Below are 19,737 nucleotides of genomic sequence, written 5' to 3' on the forward strand. Positions count from 1 at the left end.
TCAAAGTTGATAAAGTAGCCAGATGCAGTTCAGTCAATTGGTGGAATTGCTTCCGGATTTCCATTGATCTTTGGATTTTCTTTTGTTACATTTGTATAGTCAGAGGCTACATCGTTGTAGACAGGTGTTTCTTGACGAACTGTTGCAATTTGGGTTTCAAGAGGTACAAGTTCCATGGCTTTGTTGCATAGTCCTTTTTTATTCACTGCAGGTTTATCAAATGTGATTAGTCTCTCAGTTTGAACTTCTTGGATTGTAGCAAGATTTGGTCTTCTGCTATTTCTCGGGAGCCAACTGGGCCTACTACTTATTATTGGCCACATGGTTGTTGTTTCACCAGGTAGATTGATACAACTCTGTTCTCCTTTTTACCAGCAAGGGGCGGTAGTACTACTGATCTTGTTCCGCTGACAGCTAAGACCGGTACTGCTTTTCTGTAAGAAGGCCCAAATTCCTTCTTCACTGCGATCTTTTCTCTGACCAGATCCCCATTCTTTGGAATCCAGACAGGTCATTCTGGGACAGGTGGTTTTCTTCAGTGGTCGCTGGCTTTTGCTTTTTGTTACTTAGAGTTTTTCTTGTTTCATTTAAGTCCTGTAAAACAGCCAAACTATCTTTGATATCAAAAGTTTTTTGTTTCACCACTGAAGTGTGACAATCGAGATCATGAATGATCATTCTTGTACCAAACAAAAGTTCGTACAGGAGTGATACCTCCTAGAGAATTTCTTGGCAGATTATTAAGACTACGGTGGACACTTATTAGATGTTTGACCCACCCGTCACCCGCACCTAATACCCTCGCTGTTATAGATTGCTTTATGTCACGTTTTTTTCTCTCCACTACTCCATTTCCCTCGGGATAGAATGGACTAGAGTACCGCAATGTAATGCCCATGCTGGCCATGGCCTCCTTGTAAGCCCAAGAGCTAAACGCAGGACACTGGTCAGAATGTAGCATGCCAATTGCGTATGTGCCGATAAAGACTCGCAAATCTTTTATAACAGTTCTGGCGTCAGCCGAGCACTGGGGCCACATCCAAATGAATCTCGTCTTAATAATTATGGGATCCCATTCTTACATCTGATGTCTGCATATAGATGGCCTGATGCTGTCTAATAGAAGTGTCTGGGCAGGTGTCTGGTCCGGCTCACAACTGCGATCTCTGTTGCAGTCCTGACAATTCATTGCAAAGTTATAAATTTGCACGCTCATCCCCGTCCACCAGTATTTTGATTGTAATTTTATTAGAGATTTCAGGATCTCTTGGTGCCTCAGACCCAATCCCATGTGTGCTTCTTCAATCAAGAAGACTCTCCGGTTCGTGTTTGGAATTACTCTATCCCCCAGTCCAGGAATTTGAGCAAACGGAACGGAGTTCGCATCAATTATGTAAGTATTGCTGAGTGGATAGTTTAGAGGTAACGCCGCATAATTGCCTTCCATTGAGGCTTTTACTGCAAGCAGCGTTTCGCCATCTATTTGTTTTCTCGTGCGCTTTTTTGTAGCTACGGAAGCCGGTTGACCCACTGCCGCTGTGGCTCTGTCAGCCAATGAATTCCCTGCAACGTGAATGCCATCACTTTGAAGACTCTGCGTATGTATCACGTGAGTCATTTGTAGTTCTTTCTGCAAAAGAACTACTTGTTCCCATAGCTTTTATGCTTTATTGTGGCACCTGTCTCATCTTTGTAACCGTTTTTTATCTAGGTCTGCATGGAATTATTGTAAGACCGGACGCATTAATTTGAATCGCACACTATTAGTGTGGGGAATTCGCGATCAGCATTTTCAAGCTCCATCTTTAGAGATCTTATTTCAGCTCGCTGAGCTGTACAGTTTCTGAGTGATTCAGTTTTAGTGACCATCGGTCTGAATTTACCTAAGCGCCAGTGACCTTTAACAATCGCGCACGCAGCATTGTAAATTTGTTTTTCCACAACGTAGTGTTGTGCAAATCTGTTTGTGTAGATTACACAGGTGTACTTTTCGAGAGGCAGAATTTTGATTGACAGAGGGCATTCATGTTGGTATTCCAGATCTTCTAGTTTTTCCATTTTCGGATCAAAAGTGTGTTTCACGTCTTCTGTAGCAAGAGCATTTTCCCATTGTATCCATTTTGGATCTAGAGCTATAGCATTTAGAATGCCTGGTCTTGTTACTGCCTCAAGGGCTGATACTTCTGTTAAAACAGATATCCTCTTCCCTTGGGCTAGGGCTCTTTCTTTTGCTACAGCAGTTTGAACCGCAATTAGAATTTTTCAGTAGAACTGAATTTCATTTCAGCTTGTGTGTACAAGTGTGATTTGTAAGCTATTGGTACAGTTTCTCCCTCATTATAAGTCAGGTATGTGAATCTGCATCTTCCTGGGATGACTCGGATTACAAGGTTGCGTTAGTTTGCACGTGTTTGCAGTTTTGCTGTAGTTAACATGTCTGTTTGTAATGATCCTAAAATTTCTGTGTGTTTCTGAGTCCAATTAATTGGTTTAAAATCAGGTTTTATTAGTTCGTAGAGAGGTTTAACCCTCTCTGCATAATTTAGAATGTATGTTCTTCCGAAATTCAGGAAACCTAGAATTGATTGTAAGTTTTTCAGCATTTTTGGAGCTTGGCATACTGCACACTTCTCTAAGAAGTTGTCTGCTAGGCTTTTGCCTTTACTTGATAATTCATATCCTAAGAATAGGACAGTTAGATGGGCAATTCGTAATTTTTTAAAGTTGAATATGTACCCTTCAGATGCGAATCCAAGTATAATGGTGTTCACTCTTTTCAAGTGAGTCTCCAGGTCATCGTCTGTAAGATAGATGTCATCGACATAAGATAATGCCTAATTATCATATATCTGTAGTAACTCTGTTACCCTGGCTGGAAATAATCCTGGGCTGTTCTTGAATCCCTGTGGGAGACAACAAAATTGTTTTTGTGTCCCCATGCTGGAGAAAGCGATCAAATATCTGCTCTCAGGTGCCATGTTTTGACAGAAGAAACTATTTGAAATATCTAATGTCATTTTACATTTCTTGTGCACAATGTTATTCATTAGTGCTGCACTGTGTGAGTTTTGTACTGCAAATGATTTACAGCTGGAGTTTAGGTACCTGTAGTCCAAAACTAGACGATATGAAATGTCTGGCTTGGAGACAGGAAACAAAGGATTGTTCATTTGTGAGGTGCATGTTTCAATCACCCCCTGATATTCAAGTTGATCTAAGATTTCTCTGACTTGTTTTTTAGCTTCTTGATTAACAAGATACTGCCTCTGTGCAGTAGGTTGCTTTTTTAACTGGATTTTATGGTGAGGAGAATCCTCATCCCATCCTACATTATTTATATATAATGCAGGGGCTTGGGCCACTGCCCATTTTCTTGCAAATGTGTATGTTTTATGAATTGGAATGAGATTTGAGAAGGCAGGCATAATCATTTCTTCGCCATGTGGGCACTCCCTGACAAACTCTGGTGGCCAATCCTTTTCTGCTAGAAGGATATCATAACCTTTAGATAGATTTTCCCAGAAGAGCCCTTTTATTTTCCTAGTTTTATCTCCCTCTATACGTAATGTTATTTCATATAGTTTATGGGGCACGCTAACTCGGGTATCTGCAGTTTCCACTTGAATGTATTCATTCACGTCCACTGTCTCCAGAAGATTCATCAGGATCTTGCGGGCTATGGTCACTTCTGCTGCACTATCTAGCATTGTCTGGGCCCACTCTCCATTTTTCAGTTGTTTCCTCAGAATTCTAGGCATGTTTTACTTTAATACTGGCTACCTTCTTTCTGGGAAATTGTATTTTTTTACTTTGATGAACAGGTTCCTTGTCTTTGGACTTGACGTGCTCTTCCTTATGTTCTGACCGTCCTCTTCTTTCCGATTTCTTTGAGGAAGTCAGAAAAGATCGAGAGGGACGTGTATCAATATCTTGATATCTGTCAGGTTTTCTCAAATTGTCCATATTTCTAAGGTTGTATCTTTTTTCAGAGGGCTTCCGTTGTGGAGACTTGCCCCCCCCACTTCCGGAGATCTATCTCTTCGTTGGGGAGACCTTCCTCTGGTCTGAAACTGTTTTTCTCTGGGAGAGATTTGTTTATTACCCTCCCACTTCTTCTTTTGCAAATTGAGATTATTTTTAATGAACGTTTTTTCAGGATTTTCAGTTAGTGTATTTAGTCGGTAGGTCGTACAGTCAACTGTTAATTGAACTAAGTCCCTATATGCTTTTGTTAATTCTTTTATTTTAACTAAGAGTTCTTCGCTTGACATTTTTTCAATGTCGGAATGTGGTGTGTAGCTGGCTAGAACCAGCCATGTGGCTCCTGGTCTACCTAGTGGACCGAGCCTGGTAATGTGATTTTGATGTTTTAGGGCGCCATTAAACCAGAGTAGGTGCTCTTGGTATGTTAGTGGAATTTCAACTACCTCGAAAGGAGAGTATTCCTCTGGAGATTCCTCTATTTTGTAGTAGTGGAACTCGCGTGTCAAAGCATATGCTGCTGGAAAAGTTATCCAGGAATAGAATACCTCTGTCTGCCGATATTCATGGGCCTCTACCACAAATACTACTGTACCACCTCTTGATGATATTCCATTTTCTATAAGTTTTATAGTTATGGTTTTTCTTATATTGACCGGGATGATTTTGGACAGTTGTGTCATCCGCTAAGAGTTGAGCTGCTAGTCTAGCTCTCTCCCTTTCGTCCTCACTATCTGACATTTTTACTGACAGAAAGTTTGCAGAGTATGTTTCAAGGAAACAAAGATTAGCTGCACAATATTTTGGAACACTGTATCCTTCAACGTTGACTAAACCAGAAACTAATACATAGGAATCTCTTCCTACTACGTTTCAGCGGATATTAACCTTTCACCCACTCCAGACGTCCATTGGAGATTTTATGGGAAAAGGGGTCTGTGTGAAAAACACGACTGAGTTACTCCAGTATCTTACGTTAGATTATCGCCTTACTAAACGTTGGGCGCCATGTAGTGTAGTTCCTATATTCCCAAAAGGCTCTGCGCATTGGAATAACATAAACGGTAGTTTAGACGTAGTACTAAGGTCGACTAGGTCTCTACTGAATATGTTAGACTTAATTAGGTATGCCAGCTAGCTCAGAGGTCACTAGAAACTTTCTCGAATGAACAGGAAGGAGTTAACTTTCCTGACTAGACAAGAAGGGATTAGTTTCTAACAACCGCATAAACATGACAACTTGCTCCCTCCAGAATAAGGAGTATATCTCCAGAGTCGTGTGAAAACAATAGATAGCTATTTCACTCAGTCAATCGTGCATGCTTAGTTTCACCAGAGTGCAGAGAAATAGAGAGACGGGCGTTTTCAATAAAAGTGATTATTTATTGAGCAGTCTTCTTTCTCATGCAAGAGAAATGAATTGCCACAATTGCAATACTTATCATGAAGTAAAGTGCGTACAGTAAAAGGAGTATTATGAAATAATGCTGTAAAATCATTTATATGGTTTCTGAGCCATATGATACTTAAAACGTATAAAATATATACAATTACATACAATGATAAAAGTTGACTAAACGTACTCAACTGGTGCTTCTAAAATACACCTACCCCGGTGTACCTAACCTAATCCTAGTACATGGGAAGGAGTAAGTGAGCTTCAGTTTAAGTTAAGTTAGTTTTGCCAAGAATCTGAATCAAGAATTCTCTAAGGATCTAATCAGCTCCGTACCTTGGTTTTAGAATGAATGAGGTCTTGTATCTCGTTCTCAGGACTTGATCTCCCAGCAACCCGCAAGGGTGACTGGAAACACTGGAGCTGGATTTCTCGGCAGGAGAAAAGACAGCGTCTCTCTCAGTGCGTCAAATGGAAGGTTCGGCTTCCTTCGGCACTCGCATCAGCTGGGCTTTCGGTAAGTAGATAGCCGCTCTGCTCCAAACCACCGTGTGTTGCTTAAGGCAAGTGCTGGTATATTTATACCTGGAAGGTGCCGTGTTTGACGTATGGTTGGACATAAGATGTCACTAAGAACTGTCACTAAGAACTGGCAGTTCTTTCAGGACCCCCAGGAGTTCTAGGACAAATCAAAACAAAAGCAGGGGGAATTCCCGGGCTGCTGGAGGTTTGGTTTGTTTAACCCCTTCGATGCTCATGACGAGCTCAGCTCGTCATGCAGTACACTGCTTGTGTGCTCATGACGAGCTGAGCTCGTCATGAACAATGGGAATAAATCAGAGTTAGCACAGAGGGGGAATTGCTGCAGCACTGATGGTGTTAAAGAACGCGTTGTACTTTCTAGGAGTTCAGGGAAGTAGCCTTGCCGTATTTGGACTGCATTGGCTATGACTAAATATGGATATGATTCTTATGCCTTTATAAGGATATGATGATTTGTTATAACCACATAAGGGCATAAATCGGGAATATTTAATTAGGGTCCCAGATACGTTCACAACACTCTCAGTGGTAACATCGTTGGTAAATTCTACAACTAACCATTTCGAATAAACATCAACAACAACAATAGCAAACCTGTATTTTTCGTTAACTTCACTCATAGGACCTATGAAATCAAGAGAGATTGTATGCCAGGGTAAGGCTGGTTTTTGTATATGTGCCTGTGGGCTGGTGGGGGAAGCAGACCGGAATAACAAGCGTGGAGGCCGTATGTAGTGGGCTATCTCGTTTTTGGTGTTTATTACTGTACAATGTTGCAATGGTATGATACAAGGGAATAGAGAGTTCCAAAGGATTGCGGGTTCCGGGTCTGAGGTGAGGAGTCTTCCGGGGTTGGTCTTCCAGGGACAGCTGTTGGTCTTGACTGTTGTCGGGGCCGATCCTTGAGATATCAATAGGCTCAGCTCCCGTTCGGTGGTTCCTCGGAGGGGGGAAAAAGGAGAGAGCAAATAGGGCCGTTAGCTCTGTCGGTGGATCCAAAGATAAGATCCTGTTCCTTCACCGGAGTGTTGGGGCTAGAACGACTGTGAGGAAAGGGAGGGGAAGGTAAGAGAGGTGAAGAGATAGCTCGGACAGGGAATAGGGTGACGTAGGTGTCAGGACGTGCGGGGGTATTTATCTACAGTCGTGATTGTGCCACTCTCACACGTATATACAGTCTATTCACAGTGCACGGTGAATCGTTAGGAGGGGACTATTTTGTACACGGAGGTATTTACAGCCTACTTATTTACGGACTCTCGTAACGCCTAATATCTACACACACACACGGAACTGGTACTCACTTGGCCCGCCGCAACTCCGTCCTTGAGTTGCGGCCGCTCTCCAGCGTCCTCCTCTGGACTCCACCAGTCCTCCGTCCAGACCTCGTCTCCTGGTTCCGGATCGTCTCTCTTCTCCGGGGGTTCTTCGCACGCCGTCTCCTGCCACGAGTCTTCCTGCTTGAACGCTGTGTTGTGGGTTCTTCCGGCTTTTCTGTGGTCCGCCTCCGGAAAGGGGGAGGGACTTCCGGGGTCGCGGGGATGCACTTCCGCGGTGTCCCGCGCTGGTACTGGTTCCTGCAGGGAAAGAGAAAGGGGTGGAGTCCGGGTTGTTTTGGTAGTCCGGGCAACAGGGGATTGTGGTGGTGATCGGGAGGGGAGACGTGATATCCGCGCTGACGGTGCCGTGCTCCCATCACAGTGCCTCAACCGATTTAGGACCAACCTTGAGTCTTTACTCACCCTCCCTGCAAGGGATACAATTCTCCACCCACTCCACAACTTGAACATCAATGCCTGGCCACCAAAAATGATTTTTAACCCGGCGCTGAGTGAGAGTTTGACCCATATGAGATACGACCCTCATGAGCTAAGGCTAACAGTTTGTTTCTGAGTCCAAATGGAGGTATGAATTTCTCATCTTTAACTAAAATGTTCTTATTGATGATAGAAAGATCATCAAGCAGTTTGATGTAAGGTCTGACAGAAATAGGGACAGAACTTTCTCTCCTAGAACCACGTTTTAGAAGCTTAATAACTTCCTGAAGCGTATGATCATTGACCATTTCCCTTTCCCAGTCACTAGCTTTAAAAACACCCTCCCCAACAAATACAGCATCTTCAATAGAAGCAACAGCGATATCTTCTGTGCTTTCAGAAACAACAGAATCATGAATGCTGCACCAATTCAAAGACATGATGGAGAGGCAATCAGCCTGCACATTCCTCCATCCTTGAATATATTCAACAGAATATTGGAACTCTTGAAGTCTTGAAGCAAGTTTCACAAGTCTAGCGGACCCTTTCCCAGTACCGCCTGGAGGCAGAACCTTAATAAGAGGTTTGTGGTCTGTTCTTACAATAAATTTCATGCCCGAAAGATACGTTCTAAAATACTCCACTGCCCAGGAAGCGGCCTATGCTTCTCTTTCAATGACTGAATAGTTTTTCTCGGAGTCAGTCAGGGTTCTTGAAGCAAAAGCTACTGTAAATTCAGACCCACCTTTGACTTGTAAAAGCATAGCGCTAAGACCTGTCGCACTTGTAGCCACTGTAACAATGGATTTGTTATGTACATCAAATGGTGACAAGACTTTTGCATTACAGATTTCCTTTTTGATATTATCAAAACATTCCTTGTGTTGAGCATGCCATGAAAAACTCACACCACGTTTAAGCAAAGACCTCAAGCATGCAGTTTTGTCAGGGAAATTCTTTACAAACTTCGAATAGTACTCGATGAGTCCCATGAAGGAACGTAATTGGTCTTTCTCCTTTGGCTGAGGTGCAGAGTGAATAGCTTGACACAAATCTCTTTTTGGTTTTACACCCAAAGGAGTGATAGTGTATCCCATATAATCAATATGATCAACTGAGAACTTACATTCATCTTTGCGGAGGGTGAGACCAGCAGAAGACAGTCTGTCCAAAACAATTTTAAGAGTAGTGTTGTGTTGTTTGAAAGACTGACCATAAACTAAAATGTCATCTTGAAAGTATACTATGTTTCCTAAACCCTCAAATATATTTGAAACCATCCTCTGAAACATGCTAGCCGCAGAATTGAGGCCATAAGGAAGGCGCGTAAACTGAAAAGTACCCCAAGGAGTGATAAATGCTGTCAAAGATTTAGAATCTTTATGTAAGTCGATCTGGTGGTAGGCACTCCTAAGATCTACCTTAGAGAATACTTTAGCTCCTTTCAAGGTAGTGACTAGCTCAGAGATATTGGGCAAAGGGAAGGTGCCTGCAACAACACACTGATTTAAGGATCTTAAGTCCACGCAGAATCGGAGTTTTCCGTCCGACTTCTTCGTGACGACGTTCGGAGAAATCCATTGAGATGCTTCCACAGTCTCTAAAACTCCAGTTGTCAACATATCATCAATAAGCTGTTTATCCTCATCTCTGACAACAATTGGGACTCGTCTAACATTGTGTTGTATGGGAATTGAGTTTTTTTAGGATAGTCTTATGGGAATACCCTTTGAGACAACCTAACCTCTCCCCAAACACATCTGCAGCTTCAGAGAGAATGGCATCTAAACCTCTATCTTCAATAATCATGACTTGTGGGTTTGCACAAGGATTGACTATGATGCTTACGTTGTATTGATGTACCCACCCAAGATAGCAGGTCCCTTGAATTTGTCTATTGGAAAACTTGATGTGTGCCTCAAAGTAACCAAGAATGTCTAAAGGTTCTCCCTGGTAACCCCCCGGTGAAATGTATTTGGGAAGGAGAGGTCCTGTGCCCCACACTTTCACAAACAAAGAATTTGGAATAATCGTGTACAGTGAGCCAGTGTCAACCATAAGATGGACGACTCAACCATTAATTGTGAAAGGTGCTTTGGGTCTATTCTTGCGTTTGTCTTCCTCTTCCTCAGGATACAAATTAGAATCTACTACCAAAATGTTGTTACCATCATCGGCCACACATGTAGTATCTTGTGCACAAGCAACACTAGAACGCCATTTCTTCTTGCAAACTGTGACATAATGACCAATATGTCCACATTTTAAGCATTCCTGTTTAGCTGCAAAGCAAAACTTTGAGTCGGAAGAATGTCCAGTACTACCACACTTGTTACATAATTTGGTACTGTAAGCCTTTGGAGGATTAACAACTTTCGTGGACAAAACTTTTTTAAATGTTTTTTTGTTTTTAACTGCTGCAACTTCACTTTGATCCTCATCATTTTGAGAAAGATCCGTTGATTTTTGAACAGAGACTTCGTTGACATCACTTGAGGATGATCTTTTCTCAAGCTCTTTCATACAGCCTTCCGACTGTTCCACTATTTTTGCCAATTCAATTGCAGTTTGTAAGTTAGGATTTTTAGCTGCCCACAAACGTTCTTGAATTTTTTTATTGTTGCACTGAACTATGAGCTGATCCCTAATCAGTTCATCAGTCATATTACCAAACTTACATTTGACTGACATTTCTCTAAGTCTCGACACAAAGTCATCGATAAATTCACCAGTTCTTTGACTCTTAGTGTAGAATTTATACCTATTCGTAACTAAATTTTCCTCTTTAGAGTATCTAACTTCTAATCGCGTAACAGCTTCTTTGTATTCATCCGGAAGTGCTTGTCCATTCGCCTGTAGAGCTTGCGGAAGAAACTTAAAAACACTTTGGCCTTCTTTCCCTAATGAATTCAACAAAAGTGTTTTCTTCCGTTTAGCCAAAAACATTTGTGCATCTAAGGCATCTAAGTAATTGTCAAACATTGGGAACCAGTCCTCCCAGGATTTGGTAGAAAACTTGGTGGAAGTACCACTGAACAATTCTGTGATCAACTTTGAGTGGTCATGGTAAAATAAACCTTAAAACAAGTATGCAGACAATAATAGTAAGCAGTGGTTAAATTACTAACATTCAGGTGAACATAATAAGTTTTTTAGTGATTTGGGAAGATAACCAGTCAAGTAATATTGCAAACTTTTCACAGAAAGTGCTATTCGGCTAAATTCAGTACTTGAAACTGTATTGGAATGGCGTGTGTATCGCCGATGGAGACTCTTGAAAGATGAAGAAAGCTCAGAAGAGTAATGTGCAGGAAAGCACGTAGCGTCGGTATCGTTTACCTGAGTATACTGGTGCTGGGTTGTTATGTTGACTAAAACGCAAAATGTCTTCCTGCACAAACGCGCTGACACTGACTTATTTTTACGTGAAGAGGGTGCAGGTGATTGGACGGCAAGACGTTTTTCAGGGGTTATGTACTGAGGCGTATGAACGTCAAGCTAGTGGAGCTAGTTGGAAGAAGATGATGCATCACAGAGAGAAGGGAAGAGTCATCAAACTGCAAACGTCTCCAAATCTTCGCTAACTCCCTTGGACATTCGATGATGTCATCATTACCAGGTATGCAGTCAGAAGAAACAGTGCTCAGAGCATTTAAGGGTCGCAGGCAGTACTCACGCGACTTGAGAAAACTTCACGCGATTTACAGACATGCCAGATGCACCAAACACGCTACAAATAGGTTTCCAGTGACTACAAGATGCAGGGTTAGTTGAATGATGTATACTTTTTTCTCTGCTCCACGCGATTACTTTAAGAAGTACGGGGCAGATTTATGTTAACTGGCGCATCCCCAGGGATGCGCCAGTTAACATGCGCCACAGTGCGCCCCAGCTCCGCCAGCCATGGTGCGCCGCATTTATAATGCGGCGCACCATGGTGCACAAACGGCACAGATGCGTGACGCATCTGTGCCGGAAATGTGTCGCATTGCTGGAGTTGCGTCGCAAGCGCGACGCAGCTCCAGCAAAGCTCAGGGGTGCCCCATTGTAACAATGCTGCGTCAAGACCTACGCCTGCTTCAAGCAGGCGCAGGCTTTTGACGCAGCATTGGCTGAAAAGTGACTAAGTGAAATCTCATAGATTTCACTCAGCCACTTTTGCGAGGCGCACCTGCCCCGGAACGCCCACCCTGCGCCGGAACGCCCACAAGCGGCGCAGGGCTTTACAACGTGACGCATCTGCCTAGATGCGTCACGTTGTAAATCGTTCGTAGGGATGCGCCACGTTTACGCCGCATTGCGTGACGCAACAGCGGCATAAACGTGGCGCAAGGGCCTCATAAATCTGCCCCTATGTGAGTAATATGTATACGCCAGAACAGGTTTGTAAGATTGCTCGGTGTTGCTGCTTAGGTCTGTTAATCTTAATTTGACACCAGTATCAATCACCACAGCATAGTCCAAAGACGCAAACATCCAATATCATAACAACTAAGACGTTTCTTCATGCAGTTTGAAAATGTTATCCACTCTTGTCAGCATGGTTTCACAAGGCATGACGAGGATGAGGCAAGAACGATGGGTAGGAAAGTATCGTCTTCAAAAGTTGTGGATTAATAGATGGTGAGAAATCCAGTAACTTGTAGATCTTTTTATTTAGTTCCAGAGATACAAGAGCGGACTCTCCTCTACAGCAGCATCCAGTAACTGCCGTAGAACAGAACCCACATATCATAGGAAAACCATAGAACATAACATAGAAGTGCATTCTACATGTAAAAACATTCTAATTCAGTATTCTAGAAAACACTAGAGCGAAACCCTATGTACTACAGGCTGGAGCAAGGGAGGGCAACTGGGGGTGGGAGTATAAACATAGGCTGATGCACGTTGGAATGCTCAAAGAAGGGCTTAGTGAAAGTATGCACGGTACATACTTTCACTAAGCCGAAGAAGAAGAAACAAACTCTGCCACCCTGTGAAAGAGTCACAAGGGACCTTTGGTGCCAGGGGTACAATAGCAGTGAAGAAAATCTAGAAAGGGGTTTTCAGAAGATTTTGTTGGCTAGACCTCGATACCATAGTCAAGAATGTCCCATGGGAACATGAAAGAAGGTGGCTAGACCCACTCTAGTTAGCACCTTAATTGAGGATCAACGAATGTGCCAGTTAAAAGCCACTAGAGTAACTATACCCTGGGCTTTAAGGAATATGAGAAAATTGTGCAGTGTCACCATCATGTATTTGCGCTTAATCAAATCTAACCTGTAAAATAGATAACCATTACTTATGGGCATGTTCACCTTATTTTACACATAGATTTAGTGAAATGAGTGATTTACATTTTTTCAAATTACAATTAATTAGTTGGGCAATAATTCTCAGCACCAGTATGGGAAGGGAGTCAATATGTATGTATCCAGTATTGTAAAGTGAAGCTAATCACCCCTAGGGGTCTCAAGGCGGGGCCGAAGGCGAGATTAAGTGAATGATTGCCCAGAGTCACAGGGTGCAGAACTGAGCTGCTGCCGGGGATCGAACTGCGAGCCCCGTGCTCCTGAGTCAGCTGCTCTGGCCGCTGCGCCACACCTCAGAGGCAGCGAATACTTTTTTTGTGAAAATTCATAAAGGACACAATGATGGAAGAATCCGTCATCGTATTATCCGTGAGAAGTCGTCCAACACCAAATACAGAGGGAACACTGATTTTTGATTGGTTCTTATTCAGTGGGAACCTTGCAACGTGTCACTTCTATGAAATTTCATGTTTTGATTGTGTGATTTAGTTAGACAGAACACATACTTCAGCCCACCCTTGCTGCTGGACGTATCATTCCCTTCCTTGGGACCCAATCCTCTTTATATTTCTGCTTATCCACTTACTTTCTAGAGGAAGTACATTTCTATTTTTCTTTATCGGAACTTTCATTCGGTTTTACTTTTGATTCTACATACGCTAATATCTACTGCTTAATATTTTCCCTACATGCCCACAACCTTATTTTAGCATTATGGATTTTCCCTTTATGAGAACGGAAATGTTATCGAATTTTGCATATGGTCTATTTAATTACGTGTACTTGCTTTAGCAAATTTACTTGTGGAATCAGGTGATTATTGATTTATGATTCAACTGATTCGATTTGCGACTGCAACTTTACTAATTTATTGATAAACTTTCAAGTTTGCAAAGTTACTCTTCTCTTTTATTACTGTGAGGCAAAATCTACTTCACTGTCATTGAGCTAGTATCACAATGGTTTCAACCTCAGTTCAAAATAAGGGTCCAACCCAGTGGACATAGCTGAGTCCTACCTTTGCGCCAAGTTTGCGCAGTGCAAACAGCATCCTTGTCTATCCTGCTTCTTGATGTGGCTCAAAATAGTGCCTAGCGAAAGACCTCAGGGTGTGTCACTGTAAATATGTTAAAACTACCCCCTCCCAATGACCCCCTCTCCCGCCCCTGCCTCGCGGAGGAAGTGAATAGGTACTAGCCAATGAGAAACAGGTGCCCATGGAGACATCTAAGAAGCAGTTGTGTTGGTTAAAACTAATTTTAAATATTAAAAGAAAGAAAAAGCGTGAACACACACATCCAAGCACAAACGCACATACACATAGGTGTAATCCATAGGTCCTTCCACTCTATAATATGGAAAACCTACCCGATTGATGCAGCCCAATAATAAAAGCCATTGCTGTTGGTCCCTTCTGCAGTATCAATGAGGGCCATTTTTAGCATTTTTAGTAATGTACAATTAAATGCTACATGATTATCATTTTACAGTTCAAACAATTTACCACGCAAGAATCAGAATTCTGTTTGATCCTCAGCACAGCATGTTTTGCTGCCCGCACAATGCTTTATGCTGAACATTTTCCGAAGGGGAAGTCATTTAATAAACTTAATGGATGTCAAAGAGGTTTTTCCATCAGGGTTCTCTTGTGTAAGCTTTCACCTTTTGTTGTTCTGGTCTGTGTAAATGTTTTTTTTTTTCTGAATGAAACGCTTGAAGTGCCGAATGGTAGAGAATACCAGAATCTGATGAAGCAGTAATGCAAGATTTAAGAAGAAAGCAACATTTTGCAGGCCTTGTAACAGACATTACAGACACAAGACATTTCTATGCCATTGCTGTGCTTAGACTGGCACATTTATTTGTGTACATATGTTGGTGAGGGCAAACGTTTGTAATAGTGTCAGATCCCTTTTGTGGGACAAATTGATAACAATAAGGTCAACACAGACAAGAACTAGTAGACAATGTCAATAGAACAGAAAACTTGAACACAATTGCAGCAGTAGTTCATCTGTGTGCACATGGAGGCGGGAAAAAAGGATCCCCTCTTTGGAAGAGCTGCCTTCAACTTAAATATTGCCATTAGAAAGTAACATAGAGCTAGGTAAATAGTTTGAGTAATTACATTTCAGCAAAACACTCACAATGAAGAAGACAGATTTGGATTTCCCTTGTTCAACGTTTGAAGCCTCTGACCAGTATGAACCTGCGTGGTGCTGCTCCACCTCCTCTGACCAGATAGAGCTGTGCCAGTGAGAGCTTATGCAAGCTGGTACGCCCGGCGCTTTTTGCACCAGGAGAAGGCAAGGCCAGTGCGGTTTCAGAAACACCTACTCTGCCCTCACCATGGTTTATGGTATAAAAATATATGCAAAAAGGAAAGTCTCAATGCATGTAATGCTTTATTCAGCAGCATGGGCAGTAAACTGAGATAACATTGCTTGTGACCCCTGTCTTGAGGGATACATCAAGACAGGGGTCACAAGCAAAAGGCCTGGTGTCACAAGTTGAATTTCAGGGGTGACCCCTAAATGGTGTCCATGTTGCTGCGGGGTTACCTACCAGCCAGTCCATGGGTGGAAGACCCTGCCTTATTTGCCTAGAGATGATTGGAGGAAGGGAAGGTGTGGACTCGATGACTAAGTGACAGTAGGACTGCTTATGAGGTCATCGCGCCTCTCCCGAGGAGAACACCTTGCCCTTAGAAGACCATGGTGGAGAAGGATGCATGAAGCATCAACCATGCTGAGGTGATTTCTGTGGCCTTTGCAGTGCTGCAAGCAGCCAGAGAGCCCATTGTGTTTGATGGGCCAGGCCCTTTCTAGGCAGGCATCTCATAAGGACTGTCAGGAGGCCACGTAGAGCGAGAGTATTTGTTGCGATATCAGCATGTTTCCCCTCCCATTCAACAAGGGGCAGAGTGCATGACCCTATTTGCAGGTTACTTTACGTCTTTGGAAATGCTTCATTGAGGGAAGATCCTGGGGCCCTCTATATCCGTGGAGAAGGGCCCTGAAGAAAAGTGGATTCAATTAAACTAAACACAGGCTCACATGGGTGGTCATTCGGAAGTGAATTCTCGGGAACCCTCAGACAAGCCAGTCATTGAGGGAGGTTGGAGGTGGTGTGAGAAAGTGAGTTTCTGTTGCAGTACCCCCCCCCCCACTTTTTGCCTGATACCTGATACACTTTTCCTTGGTGTGCTCTGGGTCCCTGCCAATCAGGTACCTAGGGCCTGTGTTCCTCCCCTAAAAACTGTACAAAAGCTTAAACCCAATTGTCGTCTCTGGCCACGTGTCAGCCCCTAGTAAATGGTACCCTAGGTACCCAGGGCATTGTGACCAGAGAAGACCCCTAAGGGCTGCAGCACTTATTGTGCCACCCTTAGGGGCCCTGTACCCTGACACACACACACGGCCTTTGCAGGCTGAGTGTCCTGGTGCAGAACTAAACAAAGAGTCAACATGGTACACATCCCTGTGTGCCATGCTCACAAACCCACTGCCCTGGCATACATTAGCCACCCCTATAGCTAGGTGCCCTATGCTAGTGGTGTCGGCACAGGTGCCTGAGCCTTGTGCCCCTACAGTACCCAGGGCCATTCCTAGGCACAGTAAGTGCAGTGATGTCATTAAGAGTATATGGTGCTGGGAGGATGTCATTACGAACTCCACAGCACCATAATGGCTACACTGAAGGCTGATAAGTTTGATATCAAACTTCTCAGCACATTAAACCCACACCGATGCCAGTGTGGGATTTAATGTAAAATGCACTACAGAGGGCATCTTGGAGATGCCCCCTGAAACCTAACCAACAATCCACATTTTGTCTGAGAGGCTGCCTAGGCTGTCACATAGCAGACATGTTGCTGGGCCCCTAGGTGGAGAGCCCCCGCTCTCCTGGGCCTGCAACAATGCACATCCTGGGACGAGATGCCAAGCCTCCTCCCCCAGGATGGGCAGGGGAAGCTTCAAAGGCATTCCTCCTTTGTGAGCTTCTCCAGACCACTTGCTGTACTCAGCAACTGGCCCCCACCAGTTCTGACCCCCATTCTGGCGGGAAGACAGGCGGGAAACCCTACGTCAGAAAGGGCGGTGTGCCAGCCTGTGCCAAATCCACCCCTCAGGTGGGAGAGGCGAGGTGATGCATGAATCTGGGCTCCGGCCATCTTGAAGATGGGGAGCCCTGCCAAATCACAGCTAGGCTCCTGCCCACCTCCCACAGGAGAGGAGCAAGCTAGGCGGTGTACCCACCCCAGGACAAGGACCCATTGTTCCCCGCCCTTGCCCTACCTGTAACTCCCCTAAATTTAGTATTTAGGGGCACCCTGAACCTTTTTCCTAAGATCCAGAATATGAAACAAGAAAGAAGAACAAGGAACAAAGGGCCATATATAGGTAGCCAATTAGGGCAGTGTGCTATGTAGCACACAAAAACCCACATGCAAAATAAGGAATCGCAAAATTTGCGATTCCTTATTTTGCAATTGCATTTAAGGAATCGCAAATTGCAATTCCTTAAATGCAATGTAGGAAGCACCAAAGTTGTGTACGAATTGTGGCTTAAGGAATCGCAAAATACCACCAACTTCAGGTTGGTGGTAAATTGAGATTTCTTTGAAAAATGCACTGTTTGGCATTTTTCAAAGTGCCATGTAGGTCACATACATGCCCTTGGGGCAAGTATGTGGGTCACATGTGCACACATGTTAATTTCATGTTAATTTCAGGGGTGCAACAGGAATTGACATCCTTGCAACCCTGAAATTGCTTTCTCAAGTTGCGATTCTCTAATTGAGAATAGCAAATTGAGAATGTCTTCCAATTCATTCCTATGGGCCTTCTAGCCTATAGGAATGAATGAGAAGGTACTCCTTATTTGCGAATCTCTATTTGCGATTTGCAAATAAGGAATAATTGGGATTCGCAAAAAAAATGCTAATTCTAACTACATTTTGTTCTGCGATTCTTTAACTGCAATTCCCAAAAAAACGCAATTTGAGAATCGCAAAATAAAAATTACCTACATATGCCACAAGAAGACCTGCCGTGCAGCTTCTAAAATGAGGAAGACACAAATTGATTTGGCCACAGCCCCACCTGCCTGTCGACCCTAGAACCTGCTCCTGCTAAACCCCATTGTCTCCAGTGGTCAGCAACATCATAAACCCCGGAAGACCTGACTGCCTTGTGACTCTGACTACCTGGGTCTCCCACGAGCAGTGGTACTGCTCAAAGCAAGTAACAAGCCCTGGCATCAGCCCGGAACCGCGAACCCTGCACACTCTGCCCCCGCCACGCCTGGCCAGTACTGGAGTGAATCAAGACCGTGAGGACGTCCCCCTGGTGATTCTGATATGGAATCCAGTGCCCAAGGACCCTCCTCGACGACCCCGACGACGCCTGCAGCATCAGGACAATTGACCCCTCCAACCGCGACCAGCAAGGGGGTAAGATTTCCCGACCTCAAAAGACATCCCTGCACCCGGCGCCCCACGGTCCCCTGTGCCCAACTCCTGGGTGCCTACCTATCCTCCAAGATCCCAACTTACCCCTCGTAGTGTCAGCCACACCAGGAGACCCTCCCCTGCAGCCTTTGTTCCCTTTTCAAGATCTCCATTGAATAACATTGAGCGCCCAACAGCTCAAAAGCACCCTGCACTCAGTCGCCCGAGTGCCCCTGGCAGTCCAATCTCTGCCCTTATCTACTTCCCCGTATGCCCTGAGCTAGTGACCAGTAAACCTAATGGTTGAATAACTGGAATGTAAATAGTAAAGTGCACAGAACAATTCAAAATTGCTAAATTGGGCATTTGCTTCTTAAAGACGAGAACCCTCACTTACCACTTGGGTGACATGCTTCATCATTAGGTTCCCCCTTACACACAGTGCCCGCATAGTGCACTGTGTGGGCTACAACTCTCCCTCAGGAGAGGAGCATGAGGTGTTCTACACTCCAATGTTAAGAGTGAGTGAGGAGCAGAGTGCAAAATAATATCAAAAAGTGTGTATTAAAACCATCTCATATAGGGAAAAATTGTTTAATAGGTCTCCCCAATGGGTGGAGTTAAAACCAGTGTAACGATAGGGGTAAGGATGTTCCCTATCCGACTAGGTCAACATGTTTCTGCCAGATGACGAAAAGTTTGTGGCATTCTTCAGGACCATTGTCTTGTCACTCTGCTAGATATAATGATAAACATAAAACATACTTATATGGATGTAGTCAGGACCATCATCAGTCTGGTCTGCTTTGCTGTAACACACAAGAACAATCCTTTATTATTAACATATTCATGCTTGTGCCCACATTGCTACTACCCGAGTGTAAGTGAATATAGTGCCAAAATACCGCCACTGTGAAAGGCACACAGATAAATCAATATTCTCACCAATAACAGATCAATAATCTGCCTCTACCTTTCACAGGTCCTTTATCTATATGCGGGGTACCTAAAGGTAACATTAAAAACACATCAATGGCCAAATCTAGGCTACTCTAAAAGAAAGAGAATGATTAGTAGTCTTATGTTGGGTCCTTACTATCTCATATGTGAATAATTATTTTAATGATGTAGGCTCCAAATGCTGTACCTCTACTGGTGTCTTAAGAGGGGAGGATGCCTGATCACAACTGTGTGACTGCATGTCGAAAAAAACACCAATTATGCCAGCGTTTTGTCTCAACCTGGAAGAGACACTCAATGTAATCTCTATGTGACTTCACTACATTAGAATTCTTGTCACCCAAATTCAGC

The sequence above is a fragment of the Lissotriton vulgaris genome, chromosome 9, assembly GCF_964263255.1.
Source record: "Lissotriton vulgaris chromosome 9, aLisVul1.2, whole genome shotgun sequence".
NCBI lineage: Eukaryota > Metazoa > Chordata > Amphibia > Caudata > Salamandridae > Lissotriton > Lissotriton vulgaris.